The following is a 17094-nucleotide window of genomic DNA, read 5'->3' as shown; positions in this document are numbered from 1 at the left end:
GGGTCCTGACTTGAAAAATCACAATAATAATGAGGTTACCATAGACAGGACCACATTGGCTGGAAGGTAGTGAGCACACACCAGTGTTTGGGAATTTCTTTTGTAGCTGAGTTTCAAATGAGGTATAATATTTGCTAACACAGAGTAATTTGAATTATCCATGGATAGTTCAAAAATACAAAGAGTTCATTACCCAGATATCTCTGTTTAAGATGGATTTGCTTTTGTTCATCACTGCAGTGCACGTGGCTGGGAAATGGCAAGATGCCAAAATGAAACTGCTCCTAATTTTCAGAGGAGGCCACTGGCTAATTACAGAGACTGCAGGTGTGAAGAGAGAAGCTCAAAGTAATCAATAGCAGTAATTAATCTGCTAGACTGGAGCTAAAGAGCTAACAGCTGGACATCAGAAATGGACACATGCAACAAGATCAGCAATAATTACCTCTTTAAATATTGAATTTCCATAGCAACAATTAGGCATATAAATAAAAGCTTGAAATCAAGGCTCGCAGGCATGATGCTGAATTGCAAACACAACATTCTCCAAATCAACCCTTTTAATAAAACAGCAACAATATGCTTGGACTGGGTCAACCATTCTCCAGTGCTACTGCAAATTCAGCTTCTGTTGCTTCTACCGTCTTCGGAGCTTCTTCCTTGGCTGCTACTGAACTTAAAGGCTCTGCTGTAACTTCTCTTTGTTCAGCCATTGGCAAAAGAGAACAGGTGATATTTTTGGATACAAAACACATTCCCCCTTCACCTTCAACATGCCTTTTTTTGTTTGTTTGGTGGTTTGCCCCTGTAAACTGGAGAGGCCACTCTCTAAAGAGCTTACCTGAACCAGATTCTCATCCATAGCACACATGGAACTCCTCAAGCTCCACACTTTTAATCCATAAGAACAGCGGTAGTGGGTGACCATAAACAATCCTCTTCTACCAGTGGTCAATCACCACCCGGGACTTTAACTTGGGGACTCCCAAGCATATCCTTCTTCAAGTAATAAAAAACTCCTACCATAACTTTTCCTCTTCAACTCATTCAGCTTTGATCCTTCTTCAGGTGTTTGTGTCTGCCATGTCTCTCTTTCTCTTCACATACTCCCTCCTTGTGATATTCAATTTGTTCCCCCAGTTCTCTCATTATTGCTGGCCTGAGAGAACCAGAGCTGGTTGCAAAGTTTGGGTTTAGGAGTGAATAGAATAAACAAGCTACAAAGTCTTGAAGCAGCTTTTGGCCCATAGTGTCTTTGTTTCTGCCACTAAAAGATTTAGCATCCTGGCTAGGTATTTCAGTATCCTTGCTTGCTTTGTTTCAGTACAGTTGGGCCTACATTCTGATGCCTATATTGCTTCAAATGATATTTTCTAAGCCTATTCATTGCCTGGAAGCATGGGTTTCTCCATATTTTGGGTATCACTCAAGTTCAAGGTACCTTGCTGAGACTATTTTCTGTTGATTTTAAGAGTTCACCTATTGCCTTGGTCCACCAGGAGGAAGGTGGAGACCCACTGGTTTCAGTGTTAGTGCAGCATCAGAATACTCAAAACTGATGGACAGGTTTCATTGCATCATCTAGTTGGAAGTCAGACATGTTGTTCAGAGATGGCAGTTTTGTTAGAAGATGTTACTTTGAGCATCCCAGAATCAAGGAGAAAATAGTCCCTTCACTAGAAATCACAGGATGATCCCTGTAATGTAAAAATTAAAGAGCTTCAAGGGACAAGCTCTTAGAGTAAACACTTGAATCCACTTTAGCCATAGCACTAAGAATCTATTACTAATGTCTGTGGTAGAGACCAGGTAAGTGGCATTCAGTACTATTTCAGAAAATTTTAGATCCAATTCCTCCTTGCACAACTAGACTTGTCTATAGGTGGATCCAGGATTTTGTAAAGGGGAATGCAAGAGCAACAACTGAAGCTTCAGAGTTGGCAGCACCTCAATTCTCAGCTCCCTCCACCCCACCAGAGTAGGCAGACCATGCTGCAGAAACAGCAGCTGAGGACTTTTTCTTAAATTCCTGAATCAGGTGAGAATCCCACTCCCATCCCTCAGCACGCCCTCCTTTCCCTCCATGGTCAGTAGCACATCTTTTTCCTTCCCATTCCCCTCTCCCCCTCCCAACAGATCTGGGGGCAGGGGGAGCTTCAGTGCCACTCTTGCCCTGCTCCAGCCAGGCTGCATGTGGAGCTGGACTCAGCCAGGGACAGTGGCAGCAGTGGGAGGGTTCCCTGTCCCTACTCCTGGGCCCAGGGAATACCCAGGGGACTGAGCAGGGAGGGGGATTCCACATGTTGTCACTGCTGCTGTTGTCCCATGCAGCCCAGCTGGGGTGGGGCAGGAGCAGCACTGGAGCTTCCCGTATCCCAAGGGTAGCCAGAGACAGTGGAGGCATCAGGAAGGGGAAGGGAGGGGATATAGCATTAGGCACAGAGGGGAATGGAGGTAGGGTGGAATTTTTACTTGTTTTGGGGGCTTTAAAAAGTCCCCAGTTGCAGCTCCCATGGCATGATCCAAAATGGGAACAAAGGTGCAACCACACCACTGCACCCTGGCTGGATCCGCCCCAAATTTTGTCTGCTGCACATACTCACAAGTGATCTTAACACACCTACCTAGTTGTCTAACACTATTTATGCCCTGCTGTTCTCTTTACTTATCTAGGAAAATGCATAAATTCCATGCAAGTCCCTTGTAAGTTCCCAAAAATATCAGACTGAAAAATTATATGTCTAATAATGGTGGGGGGAACCATCGGGGAACCATCTACACATGTGCTTTACAGTGTCACTGTCCACACATGCAGTGGTATTAGGTTGCAGTAAACTAATTAACTCCACCATAAGATAGTACTGTTGGGGACAGTACTATCTTACAGCAGAAAAATTTACTATGACTAAATGGACGTGTGGATGGTGACTGTGAGTGTCAATTGCACCCTATCAGCCCAGCCAGTCGGGGGGCCAGACTCCTGCTTACCATCTAACCACACAGCTGCACATGTCAGCACCCCTGTGCTACAGCCAGTCCCTCCACTACCTGACACCACCACCACAGTCTGGGGCTGACCCCCTAGTGTCCCCTGCCAGCCTGAGCCTGCTTCACTGCAGCTCAAATTGCGGCCTGGGTATAGTTTACTCTGGCTCAAACTATTCCAGAGTTTATTGCTTCACATTAGTTGCACATGTAGGCAGACTCAGTACGATAGTCAGCTTCTAATTGCCCTGCTTATAACTTTAGCACACATGCATGAACATGCACATGCACATACACATAGATCACCTAGCCACTTCCTTTTAATATGATTTTTTACCAAAGTTAGTCTTTAGAAATTTATGGGGATGGAAGAGGAAAATATTTGACTAGAATGGTTTAGGGAACCTCATTTTGAATGTCTTGAATTGTAAGCGTTTGTTTATCCAGACATTTATTTTAATCTTGGAATGCCTTTGTTTTAAAATATTTTTCCATAAAAATATTCTTAGAACATCTAGAATGTTCCTTTAAAAATTGTCTAAAATAGCCAGAAGAAAGGGACAGCTCTTGCAATGTTATTTGTATCTTAATTAAGGCCACAGTCTGACAATCTAATTCTGTAGCACAGACCCCTCCAGAGCTCCATTGATTTCAGCAAAACTCTGCAAGGGTCCACACTAGCTGATGTTATAGTAGGATTGGGGCCTATAATTTTTGTCTGGGAAAAAAAAGGCATTTCATAATCACCTTCATCTATTGATTTCCACAACCAAGTCAGCAGTATTTCTGAGTCTCTGTGGTCTGTAATATTTCTTTACATAGCATTTCAAAGTCTCTGTAATATTGATTTGTGTTGTTCTTCTTCTATAATATTTTGTTTTGTACTGGGCTTTTGCAGTCCTGGTATTGACTACAGTAGTTTTCTGCCTTCCTAACAAATGGAGCAGGACTCAGGCCCCTCTCAAGAATATTTTAGATATTAAAGAACCATTTATAATTAAATGAAAACAGAATCAAGCAATGTAACAGGAAGACAAAATTTCGCTTCTGACCGCCCTTCTAGCAGCATAACGTATTGCTACCCAGTCTCATCTTCTCCTCTCCCCATCTTTCTTTGTGTGGCAGGAGTGGTCCACCCACTTTGCGGTAGCAAGTTATGTATGTACTGCTGCAGTCACCACCAACAGGGGTCTGGAAAAGCCAGATCTAGTAAAGAAGGGTTCCTTTCTCATCTCTTCCTGTAGCATTGGTGCGTGGGAATGAATACATGCATTGATCCATTTATATTGTCATAGAGTGCCCCCAGGGGTGTTGGCTCAGGAAGGCTGCTGGCTTGTCTGGTCTGTAATAGTGTCCCCAGAAGCCAGCACAGGAGTGGCTTCTAAAGCAGGAGAGAGGGGAGCCGCAGCTAATTTCTACTCTGATACCCTGGGCTTTTTGTTCCTCAACCTCCCTAGTTTTCTGTGGCCCTGACTCCAGGAGCTGGCTTTTAGTTCTGTTCCTGAGAGAGGAATTTTACTTCTCATGGGGAAGAACAAGTGCAACTGGAACTTCCAAGCAGCAAGGTCACCCAGATAGAGGTTCTCTGCCTCCTCTAAAGTCTTAACCAGTCCTTCTGTCCCCATTTCATGCCACACTGCCCTGAGCACCCCAAAGTTACTCATCTGTTCCCTTTCTAGTCTCAGCTTCCTGACTCTGACAGCTATCCAGCTGTTCTCTGCCTCCAGACTCTCTCACCCAGGAGCTAATACCTCCATATGTCCACCCTGCTCTCCTATTGTCATGCTCATCATGCCTCCCTGGAGTCACCAGCAATCCGTACCCTTGTTAATGTCAACAAAACTCTTCAAGTCTCTGTTGATGCTAGGTATCCATCTCATCTCCTATGACTCTTATTATTTGTCTCAAATCTGAAGTTTGAAGTGAATACCAAGAATGGTGATACTCTGAGCCAAGTTGATCTACACAAAAACAATGAGATCTGGGCACTGGATAGAAAAGCATCAAGATAAACAAATGCCTCCCTAGCAGTCACCAAGAAGCAAGAGATCCAGTTAGTACCATAGCAAGGTTGGTCTCAGTGTTGCTCCAGGTGCCAAATTGGAGGGACCAATATAAAGTGGCTGCTACCAGCAGCTGCATGATTGCAATTGCAGATAGCGGCAGTCAGAAAACACTGCTGCTCCTGTGCACGGGGCAACCGGCTGCGACCCTACATGGCTAGGTCCAGTTCTTCAAGGCCTTGCATCTTATTCCCGCTCACAGAGTAGAAAGAAGTGCTGACATTCTAAATTGGACACCAAGGATAACCTTGTCATCAAGGGGATGCATCAGGGCTTCAGATCTGAGTTCAATTTGTTTTATGCCCCAAACTTTCTATGTGACCATGGTTACATTATTTAAGGTCCTAGAACAACCATTTACTATCTGTATTAAAAAGTGTAGGAGGTGTAGGGGAATATTGCTTCCTCCCTCTCACCATTTCTCTGCCTGCTCCTTTTAGACTAGGAATTATTCAGAGCAGGTACTCACTACGGTTTGTCTAGATTTTTTTGAAGTTTTTTGTCTAGATTTTTTAGTCAGCTTTTTCTGCTAAGCTAGACAAACTGTGTTTCTGTAGTCTCTAGCACAATGCAGGTTTAATCTTCCTGGAACCTCTAGGCACTATATCAGTACAAATAATAATGCTCCAGTTATTGTGCATTGTGCAAACATTGTTTTAGTGTTAATGAACACACAGAGTGCTAAGCAGTGCTGAATTAATACAACAGTGCTTTCCCCAATACGTATGTAACAAACACACACACGCAGATATAAGCATAATATATGTTTTCATGTGAAATACCAGTTTGCCTTTCCATTTAGAGAAACGTATAGGTAGATGAGTCATAAAACACAATCCCTTTCTTCAGCAGCCAGGACACAGTAGCGCTTCCTTACAGCTTCCCTATGACTATCCTTAAAATTCCTAGCTTGAAGGCTACAGACAGACATTCAAAAAGCCTGCGCCTGAATTGATTCAATCTTTGCAGGTTAGTCTAACCTGGCTAGGCTAAACCAGTTTGTAACTGACCAGACATCCCAGAAATGCAGGCACATGCCTGCCATGGCTCAGGCTACAAGTCGGGGGGGGCGCTACAGTAGCCCTCCCTTTCCTTGTACAGAACTGAGCTGAGCAGGGGGCGGTATGGCCAGGTTCTGGCAAGAATTGATAACAGTGTTTATCACCCCTAATTCAGTGTTTATCATCCCATTAAGAAAACAACGTAGGGACATTACCAGCTACCTGTTGATTCTACCTGTTGATTCTGTCTGTTGATTCAGCATGGACTGTAGCCAGCATGTGGTCTGCTAGTTAATACACAGATACCTCCTCAGCAAGGCAGACGGGAGGGGGGAATTCCTGCTTATCAGGGAGTGGTAAGGGGGGGGGGAGCAGGCCACAGTCTGTGCTGGAGCTGCAGCCAGGAGGCAGAGGGGAGGGGCCAGCCCTGCTGTGGAGCTGAGAGCCCCGCCCAGGCCAGGGAGCATGCAGGAATGCTGGGGGTGTCAGGTTTATTTTAAACCAGGAAGTGGTCTAGGACAGACAGTGCATAAACCAGTTTGAGCCAAATCAGTTAATTCTGATACTACATTCAACCAGGTTTATCTCAAACCGGTTTCAGTCATTTTCAAACTGGTTTATGTGCACTGAACATCTGTTATGTTACAGGTTTAAACCAATTTCTGATCACTTAAACCACTTTGTTTGTAATGTCTGCCCTTTGCTGAAGGGGCAGCAAAAAGGAAGAACTGTCTTGGTCTCTTAAAATGGGTGTTCTAGGTACAACCCCAATAATGTAGTTTCTAAAACATACATGGTACACAGCCTAAAATTAGGTTGCTATTCTTAAGAAATCTTTTCTGATATAAAGTAAAAAACTTTGCTGAACTAGAATTAGGATCAGACATACCTCATCAGGATAAATAGAGTCCCATTAACATTGGGCACTGGAGGGATTTTGTCATTTCTTTGTCCAAATGTTCCAGTGGGTCTCATCAGCAGGCATCCATCTCAGGGCCTGAAAATTGCTCAGGATGCAGGTGGAGTCTGAAAGCTGTGCCAGGTTGGATCCTCTGCTATGGTGGCAGACTATCATCTGTCCTCCTCCCTTCAGCTACCAGATGGACACTCTTAGAGTGTGTGTGTGTGTGTGTGTGTGTGTGTGTGTGTGTGTGTGTGTGAGAGAGAGAGAGAGAGAGAGAGAGACTCTGTCCCACTCTCCCTGGACCAGCCCTGATAATACATGTGGTTTCTTGCCTGCTGCTCCCTCATCAAGGCCATCTGTACTGGGGACATGCAGCATTTATAAAGGCTCTAATGGAAGGCTTTACAGTGTATGCCTCTGAAATAGGGGTCATGCAAGCTTTCTAAGGCACACATCACAGCTGGGGCAATGTTTTGGAAATCCATATCAAGCTGGTATGATCACACTTGAGGCCAGCAGCCAAATGCCTCTGCTACAGCAGGTCTCAAAGGCATACAACACTCTTGCACATGACACTCTTCTCAATTCAGTTTCACAAAGAAGAGAGTATTTTAGAGTGACCATTGCTGGCCACATCAGTATATACCTTCTTTGCTATCTGTTACATTTCTTCCCTTTTATCTTGGGCACTGGGCCTTTTACATTTGTTTCACTTGTTAATTTAAATGAAGATGATCTCTGTGTTAATATTTTATAAAGTTTATTTCAAAATGGGTTTTAATTATGCTTTGAGTATTGCCCAGAGTCTCTTGGTGGGAGTGTATTTACTTAAAGTATGTATAATAATTTTTACTAATGCTGACATCAGTCAGGCATGGGGTGAGAAGAGATCCATTTTTTCTTCCCTATGCAGCCATCTTTTTGCCATTTCAGGAAAGAAGCCAGGAAGAAGAAGGAAAAAAATCAGGTCAAAACGAGTTCATTAGGAAAAATACCAAAGCTGCTTTTCTCAGGGTATTTAAGCAGATTCACACTGGAAACAGGCAAGGATAAGAAGTCTCATGCTATTTCTTCCAATGTACGTCTGGATTGAATTAATATTTGAGGATGAGCTCAGCCCAAACCAAAAACTGTCGGTCACTTCTACAAACAGTCACTGAACTGACACAACACTGAATGCAGCTATGGATGGAACCAAATACAGTTCAGTCTCAGACCCCACAATTCTTAAAGGGCCCAACTAGCATGGACCCGCGTGATTATGCTAATGCTTCCTAAGGTCAGCTGAGACTGATGGATGCTTGGCACTTAAAAAAAAATGGTCCTCTGATTTAAATGTTCAAATATGGATTTAGAAGCTTAACTAATAACACCCGTCTTAGAAAATCTTGGCCTCCACAAATGATATACAGTATCTTTGGTATACATCAAAAGAGACAAAAATGGTCTTCAGGCTTCTGATCCAGTGGAAGATAACTTGCCCCGAGCAGGCTGTTTGCCTGGGTGTGTAAGGGCTCCAACAGTATGTATTTGTAGTGTACACACAACATACTACTGGATCTGTTATTATTTCAGGGGGAGTTATATACTTTTGCATCTGATTAGAACTTCATCTCTTCATGTAATCAGGATTTGTTGCCTCATAGTTGCCTTGTTAAGCTTTAGCTGTGTCTTGATTACTTCTCTTTGGGCTTTATTGCAGAAATCCTTAGCTTTCCTACACAAAGTATTAAGAATCAGAGAGCAAAAAGCCACCAGGCTCTTAACCAGTTTAGGAACCACCAATTCAGTGAAAATGGGTTCGCAAATTGCCAAATGTTTTTTCGTTTTTATTGCATTTATAACTTTTAACTCCAGCACTGCTGTGCTCACTAATGTACTAGGTTCTTTTTACTTTACATTCCTGTCCCATTCCCCACCCCTTGACCACACATTATTATATAAGGTAACAAACTGTTTAACCCTACAGTTGTATATTCTCTGGTTTCTGTCAGAAAAAAAAAATGCATAAACATGTAAAATGGGGCATCTGCTGAGCCCAGGTTGAAGCACTGATGTGTGGGCTCCTTTGCGACAACATAAATTATTTGCATATTGATGTTATAGGAGGGTTTTCATTTTGTCAGGTAAACTGCACAAGGTGATTCAACAGAGGCACCTGCAGATATTTCTGGGGATCTTTATACTTTATGGAAGCAATGTCACATCAGAGCCACTTGTTCACTTTCAGCTGCTACTGAATGAGTGTTAAGGTGCAAATTGGTATCAGTGTGACACATCACAGCCTCTAGCTATTGAGTGAGACATCTAAATAAGGTCACCTGTCTAATGCCAGTAGCAGCTCCTGAAACTCTTGGCAATGACTCAATGCCTAACACAAATAGTTGTTTCTGGAAGATTGAAATGATATGACTGTATCCAGTGTGACAGTAGAACTTCCCAACCATTTTTGCATGGCACAAAATGACTCCTCATTGGGCCCAATGCTTTATTCTTATTTACACAAAACTCCTATTGAAGTCACAGCATGAGAACATGGATGCTTTAATTGAGCACAATTTGATCCATTCTTTTTTTTTTTTAGCACTTTCCTTTTTAAGCTTATTAGCTTAAGCTTCTGTAGAAAAAGACCAGCAGACTCTCCCTATGCCTAAGGAAGGGTGCCTGTGTGCAAAAGCTTGCAAACAACAATTTTTCCAACTACTCAGGTGGTCTAATAAAAAATATCCCGTTTACCAAATAACCTCATCGTTCCAGAATGACATTTTTCAGAGGGTGAGTGTTCAGGTGGCCTGAAAGCCAGTTTCCTTTTAAGGATCTCAGGCTGGGCAACAAAAATTGAAATGTTTAGTTAACTGTAAAACAAACAAATCAAACAAAAAGGATGTTGGGGCAAACTAATCCAAAATAGCTTTTTTCAGTTTTATTTATTACGTTAAAAACCTGAAATATGATAATTTGGGTTGAACAAACTGCAATTTGACACAAAGTAAAATGGTTTGGTTTGGGACACTCAGAGGGAAAGGAAATTAATGCTAACGTTCACCATAGATGCCAACTTTTATTTCTGCTGGGGTCGGGGGGAGGGCTAAAATGATGGACATGAGAAAGTTTTATGTATTTCACATCACAGTCCTCTTCCTGAAGGGAGCCACAGCCCTTGGGCCCTCATGTACTTGGCACCACTGACATTAATATAACCGCAACAGGAGGAAGACCTCTCTTTCTATTATTGGCATAAAGTGGGGGGGAAGGAGGGGACAGGTGGGACACTAGCCTTGGATGCCATCTTAGGGAAGATGCCAGAATCGCTCCCCTCCACAGGAATCTTGCCACAGCAGAAAGAGCCCTGCACCACCCAGGCAAAGAAGCCAGGCAGGTGTAGCTGGTGTGCAGTGAGCCAGTCCCCCAGCATCAGCAGCCCAGGCTCACGCTGGTACAGCAGCAGCCACAGCAGTAACAGCTGCCACTTGAGCGCAGAGAGTCCCCTCTGCCCTCGACTCGCCCTGGGTGCTGAAGGAGCTCACTATGTCTCCACCTTCTATCCAATAGCTTGATGCTTAGGGCACTCGCATTCAAGTCCACTGTCTTACCACTGTCCGCCTGTTTTATGGTAGGGATTTGAACAATGGTCCCACACATCTCAGGATGCATCTCAGTGGCCTAACCACCAGGGTATTCTGTGGGGGTGGTTTCCCTACATTTCTCTGTTGGAGCTGATTCACTTGGTATGGGATACTTAAATAAAAAAAAGAGGGGAGGCAAAGACGGAAAAAAATTCTCTAGCCGGTTGGTTACTACATCTGCCTGGGAGACAGGATCCCTGGTTTCAGTCCCTGCTTCAATACCTATCTAAGTTTGAAAACAGGTCTCCTTTATCAAAACAGAATTTAGCAGGCCTTTTACCCTAGAATACCATAGGGATCAGGGATTGAAGCATTCTGCTGGGATGTCAAAGGTAGATTCAAATCACTTCTGAGAGAGAAGGGAATTGAACCTGGCCTTCCATGTTTTGGACCGGTGCCCTAATTAGCAGGCTGCTGGGTAAAAGGGAAAGCACAATGACAAAATCTGTTCCCACCCTTTTAATTATGTGGTTGTTTATTTACTTAATAACAGCTGAAATGATTCAACCATAAAAATTCCCACTCTAATCTCAAGATGGGCATCCAAAAAAAGACGCATGCAAGATTGACAGCTGTTCTTAAAAGGGTTTGTCCAAAGTTGGTCCAATGGTCTAATGACTCTTAACAACAGCATTTATTTCTTTTGTCAAATGTTCTGAGTTTTGAACTGTAATCAGTTAAATGCATGTGCTTGAACCCAGTTCTTTTCTCCTATCATACCATCTTCTGCCCTGATTTACACCTAGAGGCTTGAGTGTTATTTATATTGAATGTTATTTTGGTATCACTTAAAATGACCTACAACACATAAATACAGTAATAATTAACAAGGCATCCATGAAGAATAATCTACCTCAGTCAGACCAAAATTAATTAAGCTGATTGAGTAAGCATGTGGATGTTCTCCATGAATTTACCCTGCCATAATTGTATTCCAATGCATACTATTTTGCGTGTGTTTTAATGTATTTTGAATGTGTTGTGTAATGCATTTGTGGTCTCTTGCTATAGCACCCTGGTGAAAAATGCCCTCTGGTAAAAAATGTTTGAATAAATTAATAAATCTAACACAAAGGAAAGAAAACAAACAAGGAGATTGGGGAGGACAAGAAATCAGTGTGAGGAGAGAATATATTCTTAGACAAAAACGCCCTTCCATAATATTGTGTTCAGTAGATTATCTTTTTTCTTTAGTACTTAGGAGAGAGGGGGTTTTCTGAAGATCAGAACATTTTAAGCATTTGATGGAAAGCAGAGTTAGTTTATAACTTAACAGACCTGCAAGGGAACAATAGTCATTTACATCTATAGTCACTTGTGAGTTATGTTTCCAAGTATCAGCCTGAGAATATGAATCGTTTCAGTGCAGACCATACAGTTTATCATCAAATCCAGTTCGGTGAATATAACACCCCCAGTGCATGCAATTATATGTCTTCAGGATTAATCCCATACAAGACAATGATTTGGAAAATAGATGCATTGTATTTGAGGAGAGCTTTTAAATCATAAAAAAGTAATTTTCCCTTCTAAACCCTTTTTTCCTGTCCATTAAAGGTATAAAAACAGTGCTCCACCTGCTAACACTCACAGACCAATAACTTTAATTTTTGGCATTTATTTATAGACTGAATAGATCCATCCACACCTGCTTTCCACTTAATTAGTTGGCTATCTACAGGCTGCAGATTGGATGCTGCCAGCTTCCTGTACTAATAGGAAGATCATTCAGGGCTGATGTAGGAGCACAGAGAAAAAACCCTCATACAGAAACATTAAGGGAAAAAACATCAACACAAAAAGAAAATTATGAAAAACCAAGAGGTGACGGAAAGGTTAGTGCACTGCATTTTTAATGAATTCTGAACAGCAATGCTCTACAGACTCAAACAGACTCATAGTAAGCAATATAGGGCCTGATTCAATGCCTATCAAAATCCATACTGGGCTCAACAAGCTTCTGGAATAGAATCATGGTCAAGATTCACCTCTTAACACCACACGCCTCCAACGAAGGACAGCTACAATGGCAAGAGTCAAATCCTGGACAACAGCCTTCAGACTTACACCCTGCTCAACTTCATTCACAGACTTGACTTTAAACATAAGTTTAAACTCCACAGCCGCACACTCTTGAACCTGGTTGCTAGAATGGTGTTTACTCCCCAGGATCTCAGTGGTATACCAAACATGTGCACCAGCCACCCCCATTTCCTCACCAACCATGCTCAAGAAAGCCTCACTGACCTTTCCAAGAGCACCACTGTGTATGAATAAGCCTTACTGGGACTGCAGGAACAAACCATCCCAATGTGCAGGAAGACTAGCAAGTATGGCAGTTGGCTTGGCTTATCAGGGAACACTTCAGTAAACTAAATAACAAAAAGAAAGCTTATAAGACATGGACACTTGGACAAATAACTAGGGAAGAATCAATATAAGAGCACTGCTAGAGCATGCACGGAAGAGGTCAGAAAGGCCAAAATGCAACTGGAGTTGCAGCTAGCAAGGGATGTGAAAGGTAACAAGAAGGGTTTCTACAAGCTTGTCAGTAGTAGGGGAGGATGAGGGAAAGTGCGGGTCCCTTGCTGAATGGGGGAGGCAACCTTCTGACAGAGTGGCTGAAGTGCTCAATGCCTTTTTTGCCTCTGTTTTCACAGACAAGGTCAGCTCCCAGACTACTGCACAGCACAGTTTGGGGAGGAGGGGAGCAGCCCTCAGTGGTGAAATAACAGGTCAGGAACTACTTAGAAAACCTGGACCATGGAAAACTACTTGGAAAACCTGGAAAAGTCCATAGGGCCAGATGGGATGTACCTGAGGGTGCTGAGGGAATTGGCTGAAGTGACTGCAGACCATTGACCATCTTCTTTGAAAACTCATGGCAATCAGAAGAGGTCCCAGAGGACTGGAAAAAGGCAAACAGAGTGCCAATATTTAACAAAGAGAAAAAGAAGAATCTAGGGAACTATAAGCCAGTCATCCCCACCTCAGTCCCTGGAAAAATCATGGAGCAGATCCTCAAGGAAGCCATTTCTAAGCACTCGGAGAAGAAAGTGTTTAGGAACAGTCTGCATGGAGTCCCCAGGGGCTAGTCATACCTGACCAACCTGATTGCCTTCTATAATGAGGTGACTGGCTCTGTGGATGTGGGGAGATCAGTGGATGTGGTATACCTTGATTTTAGCAAGGATTTTGATACAGTATGCTTGCAAGCAAGCTAAGGAAGTATGGGCTGGATGCATGAACTGGGCGAGTAGTAGATACTGGAGGATTCAGAGGAAAATGTAATATGAATATTGCAAGACATTCAGAAGACATTCTGAAAGTGTTCTTCAAAAGAAAGTGAATTGCAAGTGAGTGAGTGCTTCTACACGAGCTGCTTAATGCAAGACAAATGAAAGGTTTGGGCCAAAAGGAATCTCATGAGGTTCAACAAGGACAAGTGCAAAATCCCGTACTCAGTACAGAACAGTCCCAACCACCAGTACAGGCTGGGGACTGACTGGTTGGGCAGCAGCTCTTCAGTAAAGGACCTTGGGGTTATAGTGGACAATAAGCTGAATATGGGCCAGCAATGTGACCTTGTTTCCAAGAAAGCTAACAGCATACTGGGCTGCATTGGTAGATGTGTTGTCAGTAGGTCAAGGGAAGTGATTCTTCTCCTCTATTCAGCACTGGCGACATCTGGAGTACTGTGTTCAACTTTGGGCCCCCACCACAGAAAGGATGTGGACAAATTGGAGAGAGTCCAGCAGAGGTTGGCAAAAATGGTGAGAGGGCTGGGGTAGGTAATTCTTGAGGAAAGAACGAGGGAACTGGTCTTATTTAATCTAGAGAAGAGGAGAATGAGAGGGGACTTAATAGCAGCCTTCAACTACCTGAAGGGAGGTTCAAAAGAAGCAAGGTCTCAAGTTATAGCAAGAGAACTTTAAGTTAGCTATTAGGAAGAATCTTCTTACCAGAAGGGTAGTAAAACACTGGAACAGGTTACCTAGAGAGGTGGTGGAATCTCCTTGGAGGTTGATCCTGCTTTGAACAGGGGGCTGGATTAGGTGACTTCCTGAGGTCCCTTGCAATCCTAACTTTCTATGATTTTATATGTAGCAAAACCCCCAATTTTTGTTGTTGTTGTTTTTTTATTGCATTCACTCCCCTTCCCAAGCATATCCGACTTTTTCTCTCCCTCTCTATTCCCTATAGATAAGTATAAGTAAGCTAAGATGTGGGATAAGCTTTAACATTTTAATTTTGGTAGCAAGTTTTTGATTTTGGATATCTACTGTTTTATATTGTATTATATTTAGGTTTGTATTGATTCTTACTGTTGTATATTATATTATTATCATTTTTGTCTTCATTTTCATTGTTTCATATGGATATTGTACAGTTTAGGCCTGTGTTTGTAAGTGAACCAAAGTCATGTCAAGTTTCCATTTTATATGTCAAGTCTCCATCTTGTATCCTCTTCCCGGGCATCCCCTATGTCGCAACTGTATGAGTCATTTATCCCTCCCATGTAAATTAGTTCCCCAATGAATGAGTGTGATTGGGAATGACTGAAATACAATGGTAGCAGGCCTCTACTGAATGGCCTGTAATGACTGGGCCATCGCCTCACATTGATTCTTCCAGGAACCAGGGACCTCACCCAGGAACAGAGACAAGACCAGCATTTGAAAGACAAAAGACCCTGCAGAACCAGCAACTCTCACCATTACAGACACCTGAAACTGCACATCCCTGCATGGAGCACACATGCTCAGTATGCCAGGGGTTGACCCTTGCCTGGGCATGCCTCCTGTCACTAGGGTCACACAAGTTCTGCCCCTATAAAAAGGGGCAGTGAAGACAGACCCAGTGGAATGCCCTCTCCATTTGGACCAGCACCATACCACACCACCTATCCACCCAGAGGCCCTGCTGGCAGCCCCCCTCTGGACAACATCTACTAGACAAGGACCCCTTTCCAGCCTGGACATGTAAATATTACCTGCAAGCCTTCTCCTACAATTTGAACTCTTTCTGTCTGTCTTACTATCTCCTCCTGGACTTCAGCCCCTGCACCAAGTCTCTCTAACTCTTGCTGCCATTTTGTGTGTGTGTGCATGTGTGTGTGGGTGGGTAAGTGCAAGGGAACCAATAAGACATTGTGTCACCATCTCCCCTGTTCAATAAAACCACTGTCATTTGCAACCCTGATTTGGGTCATGTTTTTCTAAATCCCAGTCCCTTCCTTATCTTAAATGCCAGCCTCATTCTCTCTCTCTCTCAGCTCCAGTCCCCACCCTCTGTGCTAGTTTCCCAATCTCCTTCCAATTCCATCTCCCCTTTTCTGCCATCTCTCAGCCCCCCTACTCCTACTACCTTTTCCCTGTGACTTTCTGCTGCCTTTCTCTGCTTTCCTGCTCCCCTGCCGCCTGCTGCTTTTCCTGTGATTTTCTGCTGTCTACCTCTCTGTTTTCAGGCTTCCCCTGCGCCTTCTGTATTTCTCCCCCCCCACCTTCCTGCAGCTTCCCAGCTCCTCTTAGCTGTCCTGCAGTTTTCTCCTGCAGCTGGAGCCTTTTTCTAGCTTCCAGCACCTACTGCCACTCCCTGCAACTTCTCTAGTTGCCCCAGAGCCATCCTCTGGCTCCCCACATCCAGAGCCCCTCTTTAACACCCACTCTTTCCCTTAGTCCCATTTTCCCCCCTCCCTACCTACCTTTTCAGCTCCCGCATAGCTCTGGCTCCAGCCCAGCATTGCTTCCCTGTTTTGCAGGCTTTGGGCATTGTCTTTTAATCAATTAAGATCAATTAACCTGAAGTTACCCCCGAGCCTCAGTTCTTCAGCCCAGGCCCCTTTAGTCTACCAGTTCTAATCCTGGTCCTGGTAACTCTAACCCCCTACACTTCTACTTTCTTATCTTAACCTTTCCCCAGGTATCCCAAGTGCACTAAGCACATACACATACACATCACAACACCCAATTTAGGAACTTACCAGTGTGTATGTGTAGGTGGGTCGTATGTGTGTAAATTAGTGAATACACATATGTATACATATATAGATATCATTGTGTGTGTGTGGTATATAAATTAGTAATCCACATATGTGTATTGGATGTGCAGGTGTTGGTAACTGGTAACTGATTCTGTCTAAATTTGGTGTGCGTAGCATGTATGGGCTTAAACTGGTGATAGGTGTGCATGAACCTAGACTAGTTATTTTGAACGTGTGTGTATCTCAGTTGCTAGTGTGAGTGGTGGGGGGTGTATATATATATGGCATTGTGTGCATGATATACGAATTAGTGATCTGTGTCTAACTTCTGGGGTGTACAGTGTATGTGCTTGAATTGGTAGCAGGTATTGGTGCCTAGGCTTATTTGGATGTGTATGTGCGTGAGCTGGTAGTGTGCATGTGTATGCACCTGATTGATTTTTGTGTTTGTATATATGCAATTGTGTTACACCCTCCTCTCTAACAGTGCAATATTGAGATCCTGAGAATTGGCCTGACCCCACAGGGCAAC

This window comes from Crocodylus siamensis, chromosome 3, assembly GCF_052110815.1.
Source record: "Crocodylus siamensis isolate JL-2025a chromosome 3, ASM5211081v1, whole genome shotgun sequence".
Classification (NCBI taxonomy): Eukaryota; Metazoa; Chordata; order Crocodylia; family Crocodylidae; genus Crocodylus; species Crocodylus siamensis.
Note: the sequence above shows the minus strand (reverse complement) of the source record.